Below are 6,220 nucleotides of genomic sequence, written 5' to 3'. Positions count from 1 at the left end.
CTCCACCATGAACTTCCAGGGAACATGGCACTGAGGACACCTTGATCTTGGGCTATTGGCCATCAGAACTGCCAGACAATAAATTTCCTTTGCTTCAGCCCCTCAGGTCATGGTCCTTCGCATGGCAACCCCAGCAAACAGATACATCTTCCCTTGTCACCTGCCTCCCCACATGCAGAAGGCCCTGAAATGCGGAAAAGTCTGCCCTTCGATGTACTTTGCCGCAGGAGGGATTCAAAGACACACACCTCTGATCTGAAGGTCATAACATGAGTTTCTCCTCCCCTGTCTTCAGAGACATTGCCCTTCTAGAAACATCCCAAATCCTGCTACAGCACTAGGGATGGGCCTGTACCAAATCGTCATACAAAACCCAGGCATAGCAGACCCCTATTGTTTCCCCATGGACCAGAGCTTCGACTCCACTCTCAGAGATGTCTCCCATAGGCACAACAACTGACAGAATGAAAATGGGGCAGTGAGTAGAACACGAGTGATGGTATTTCTGAAACTCCCCAGGTGATCCTAACTGGGAAACCAATACCGAGGACCATTTAGCTCCACACTACTTCTCAAATTGTAATGAGCCTGGGAATCATCTGAGCACCTTCCTGAAAGAGCTTCTTTGGGATATTCCACTCTAATCACAGGCTTCTGATCACCCTACATCTGAGAGCTGACTGTGTTCCTCCAGGAGCCTGAACGTCTGTGGATACACCCTCTCTCCCCACCTCACTGACAATCAAACCACGTCTCCTGCTTCTCCCTGGAAGAGGCTCATCCACACATCTAGGGCACCCATATTCCCTCATAACCTATGCCCCTGCGCTGATGGACTCAGGAGGTCCCAACATCATCTGTGTGTAGAAGTTCTGCTCCAATGTGGTGCCTGAGTCTCAGGATGACAGACACAATCTGAGACACCGACACCGAGGGACATTTGCAAAACAGTGACAGCATTCTTCAAAACTGTCACTACCACCGAGGACAAAGAAAAACAAGAGTGGTAACTGACCCAGATTAAAGTAACTACGGAAATTTCAGTTCGTGGGGGACCAGTGTAGGCCTCAGGCAGTCTGAACAGTTTAACTCCAAGCATGGATATCAGACCAAATCATACAATTTACATCAACAATATGAATGGCGGAGCAAGATGGTAGAGGGGTAGGAGACCTGGATTTCGTCCAGTCTCAAGAATTCAGCTGGATAGGGATCAAACCATTCTGAACACCTATGAACTAAACCGGAGATCGAAGAAAAGAATAGCAACAACTCTCTGAACAGAAAAGTGACCACTTTCTGGAAGTCATATTCCATCCCTTCATCATACATCAACAATATGAATGACAAAATTAAAAAAGAAGAGTTGAAGAGATCTCCGTATGCCCTGTTTTCTCAATTTGGCCATGTCGTAGATATTGTAGCTTTAAAGACCATGAAGATGAGGGGGCAAGCCTTTGTTATTTTTAAGGAACTGGGCTCATCAGAGATGCCTTGAGACAGTTACAAGTATTTCCATTTTATGGTAAACCAATGCGAATCCAGTATGCAAAAACAGATTCTGATATAATATCTAAAATGCGTGGCATTTTTGCTGACAAAGAAACGAAGGAAAAGAAAAAAGTGAAAACTGTGGAACAGACTGTGACCACTGCAAACAAAAAGCCTGGTCAGGGAACACAAAATGCAGCAAATACCCAAGGAAATTCAACACCAAATCCTCCAAACTATATTTTATTCCTCGATAATTTACCAGAAGAGACTAATGAGATGATGTTATCTATGCTGTTTAATCAGTTTCCTGGCTTCAAGGAAGTACGTTTGGTACCTAGGAGGCATGACATTGCTTTTGTTGAATTTGAAAATGATGGACAGGCTGGAGTTGCCAGGGATGCTTTACAGGGATTTAAAATCACACCGTCCCATGCCATGAAGATCACCTATGCCAAGAAATAACATATGGGAGAGTTGTCTTTAAAGCACTTGGTGTTATTTATAGTGTTTGTTTTGATAACATTTAGTCAGGCCATTTTTTAATAGTTGGGATGAGGGGGAGTGAAAGTAAATTTTTGTGAATGATTTTAAAAAATACCTAGTCTTTGTTTACCCTTAGTGAACTATGAAATATGAAGGCCTCAATTTTGTATAATAAACTTTTATTTGTATTCTTTAAAAAAAAAAACAACAAAAAAATAAAGTAAGTAAGGAAAGAAGACAATAAAATAAATCCGTGACATGACTTGATCCATGATTTCTGAAAATGGACAAAAATGACATCATTGTAAGACGAACCATGAGAGATGATGGACTCTGAAAAACAAACTGAGGGTTCTAGAGGGGAGGATGGGTTAGCTTGGTGATGGGTGTTAAAGAGGGCACGTTCTGCGTGGAGCACTGGGTGTTATGCACAAACAATGAATCATGGAACACTATATCAAAACTAATGATGTAATGTACGGTGATTAACATAATAAAAAATTTTAAAGAAAAAAGTAAAAAAAAAATGACATCATTGTAGCACTGCAGAAAATCTGTATATGGACAGTCATGAAAGGAAGGCATAACACTCGTGTTGCTTACTTATCTGTGACAGTTTTATTTTGTTACAATAACCTTGACATAAGAAGACAAATATTCAGATATTCAGGGCAAAGTGCCAAGATGGTGACAAATTATTCTCACATGGAACAGCAAAAACATATCAAAAGGTGAAAAAGAACTTGTGACAAATCCGTAATGCTTGGTGAATCTAGGCAAAGAAGATGCTGCAGGCTTACCTTTCCTGTAGGTTTACATTTTCTGCTTTACATTTTCCATTAGATTGTTCATCATGCAAAGTGGGCATTGAATGACAGGTGAAGGCATGTGACATGCCTATGCTGGGATATTACATGGTACAGCCATTTGCAAGGATGATTTAGCAAGTGTGCAGCCATGGGGAGAATGAACAGTCACGGTGGTGAAGTGATCCCATATCCAGAACCACCAAGACAATCCACATGGAAGCAACTGACCAAGTCTCCACATCCCCTGATGTGTGGGATAGCCAACATTCAACTCTTTTTTTTTTAATTTGGAAATATCTTTATTTTTTCCTACTACTGCTGGAATGTTCTAAATTATTCCAAAAAAATTACAGAGGAAATTACAGCTCTTACAACCCTACCCAGATAACCAATATCAAGAATTTTTTATTCAACTTTTTTTAATTTAAATTCAATTAGCCAAGGTATAGTACCTCATTAGTTTTTTATATAATGTCCAATAATTCAAATGTATAATGGATTCCCAGGGGAATTCTACCAAACATTTAAAGAAGAAATAATACCTATTGTACTGAAGCTGTTTCAAAAAATAGAAATAGAAGGAAAATTTCCAAACTCATTCTATGAGGCCAGCATTACTGTGATCCCAAAACCAGGCAAAGACCCCATCTAAAAGGAGAATTACAGACCAATATCCCTGCTGAAAATGGATGCCAAGATACTCAACAAGATCCTAGCCAACAGGATCCAACAGTACATTAAAAGGATTATCCATCACTACCAGGTAGGATTTATTCCTGGGATGCAAGGGTGGTTCAACATTCACAAGTCAATGAATGTGATAGACCACATTAATAAAAGAAAAGACAAGAACCATATGATCCTCTCAATTGATGCAGAAAAAGCATTTGAGAAAATACAGCATCCTTTCCTGATTAAAAGTGTAGGGATAGAGGGAATATTCCTCAATTTCATAAAAACCATCTATGAAAAGCCCACAGCAAATATCACTCTCAATGGGGGTTTCCTGTGAGATCAGGCACATGACAGGGATGCCCACTCTTACCACTACTGTTCAACATAGTACTAGAAGTTCTAGCAACAGCAATCAAACAACAAAAAGAAATAAAAGGCATTCAAACTTGCAAAGAAGTCAAACTCTCTCTCTTCACAGATGACATGATACTTTATCTGGAAAACCCAAAAGACTCCACCCCCAAATTACTAGAACTCATACAGCAATTCAGTAATGTGGCAGGATACAAAATCAATGCACAGAAATCAATTGCTTTCTTATACACTAACAATGCAACTGTAGAAAGAGAAATTAGAGAAATGACTCTATTTACAATAGAACCAAAATCATAAGATACCTCAGAATAAACCTAACCAAAGAGGTAAAGGATCTGTACTCTAGAAACTACAGAACACTTATGAAAGAAATTGAGGAAGACACAAAAAGATGGAAAAACAGTCCATGCTCATGGATCGGAAGAATAAACATTGTTAAAACGTCTATGCTACCCAGAGCAATCTAGACCCTCAGTGCCATCCCGATCAAAATTCCAATGACATTTTTCAAAGAGCTGGAACAAACAATCCTAAAATTTGTATGGAATCAGAAAAGACCCCGGATTGCCAAGGAAATGTTGAAAAAGAAAAACAAAGCTGCGGGCATCACGTTGCCTAATTTCAAGCTATATTACAAAGCAGTGATCACCAAGACAGCATGGTACTGGCACAAAAACAGACATATAGACCAATGGAACAGAATAGAGAGCCCAGATATGGACCCTCAACTCTACAGTCAAATAATCTTCAACAAAGCAGGAAAAAATATGCAATGGAAAAAAGACAGCCTCTTCAATATGCTGGGAAAACTGGACAGCTGTATGCAGGAGAATGAAACTCGACCATTCTCTAACACCATACACAAAGATAAACTCAAAATGGATGAAAGACCTCGATGTGAGACGGGAATCCATCAAAATCCTAGAGGAGAACATAGGTAGTAACCTCTTTGACATCAGCCACAGCAACTTCTTTCAAGATACATATCCAAAGGCGAGTGAAACAAAAGCAAAAATGAACTTTTGGGACTTTATCAAGATAAAAAGCTTCTGCACAGCAAAGGAAACAGTCTACAAAACAAAGAGGCAACCCACAGAATGGGAGAAGATATTTGCAAATGACCCTACAGACAAAGGGGTGATATCCAAGATCTATAAAGAACTTCTCAAACTCAACACCCAAAAAACAATCAAGTCAAAAAATGGGCAGAAGAAGGGGCGGCTGGGTGGCTCAGTTGGTTAAGCGACTGCCTTCGGCTCAGGTCATGATCCTGGAGCCCCGGGACCAAGTCCCGCATCGGGCTCCCTGCTCAGCAGGGAGTCTGCTTCTCCTTCTGACCCTTCTCCTTCTCATGCTCTCTATCGCTCATTCTCTCTCTCTCAAATAAATAAATAAAATTTTTTAAAAAATGGGCAGAAGACATGAACAGACACTTCTCCAAAGAATACCTACAAAAGGCTAACAGACACATGAAAAAAATGTTCAACATCATTAGCCATCAGGGAAATTCAAATAAAAACCACATTGAGATACTACCTTACACCAGTTAGAATGGCAAAAATTAACAAGGCAGGAAAGAGCAAATGTTGGCAAGAATGTGGAGAAAGGGGAACCCTCTTACACTGTTGGTGAGAATGCAAGTTGGTACAGCCACTCTGGAAAACAGTATGGAGTTTCCTCAAAAAGTTAAAAATAGAGCTACCCTATGACCCAGCAATTGCACTACTAGGTATTTACCCCAAAGACACAGATGTAGTGAAAAGAAGGGGCACATGCCCCCCAATATTCATAGCAGCAACGTCCACAATAGCCAAACTGTGGAAGGAGGCGAGATGCTTTTCAACAGATGAATGGATAAAGAAGATGTGGTTCATATATACAATGGAACTCAGCCAACAGAAAGGATGAATACCTATAATTTGCAACGACATGGAAGGAACTGGAGGAGATTATGCTAGGTGAAATAAGTCAAGCAGAGAAAGACAATTATCATATGGTTTCACTCATATGTGGAACATAAGGAATAGTGTGGAGGACCACAGGGGAAGGGAGGGAAAAATGAATGGGAAGAAATCAGAGAGGGAAACAAACCATGAAAGACTCTGGACTCTGAGAAACAAACTGAGGGTTACAGAAAAGAGGGGGGTTGGGGGATGGGGTGACAGGATGATGGGCATTAAGGAGGGCCCATGTGGTGATGAGCAACTAATGAATCAAACGCTACATCAAAACTAATGATGTGTTATATGTTGACTAATTGAACATAATTAAAAAAAAAAGAAATTATGATCCCCCAATTCCTCTTAACTGATCATGTTTCCCCAGGGTGTCCAAGTGAAGTCAGGTGTGCCAGGCTGGATTTTGCTCTTGCAGGAAGCTTTGAG

General features: G+C 40.3%; 1 pseudogene; it reads left to right on the top strand.

Moving 5' to 3' along the window:
• The first annotated feature begins 1,079 nt into the window (after positions 1-1,079).
• On the top strand, positions 1,080-1,956 carry LOC113935894 (annotated as a pseudogene).
• The last annotated feature ends 4,264 nt before the right edge of the window (positions 1,957-6,220 follow it).

Source organism: Zalophus californianus, chromosome 17 (assembly GCF_009762305.2).
Source record: "Zalophus californianus isolate mZalCal1 chromosome 17, mZalCal1.pri.v2, whole genome shotgun sequence".
Taxonomy (NCBI): Eukaryota; Metazoa; Chordata; class Mammalia; order Carnivora; family Otariidae; genus Zalophus; species Zalophus californianus.
Note: the sequence above shows the minus strand (reverse complement) of the source record. Positions and strands in the feature narration are given on the sequence as shown.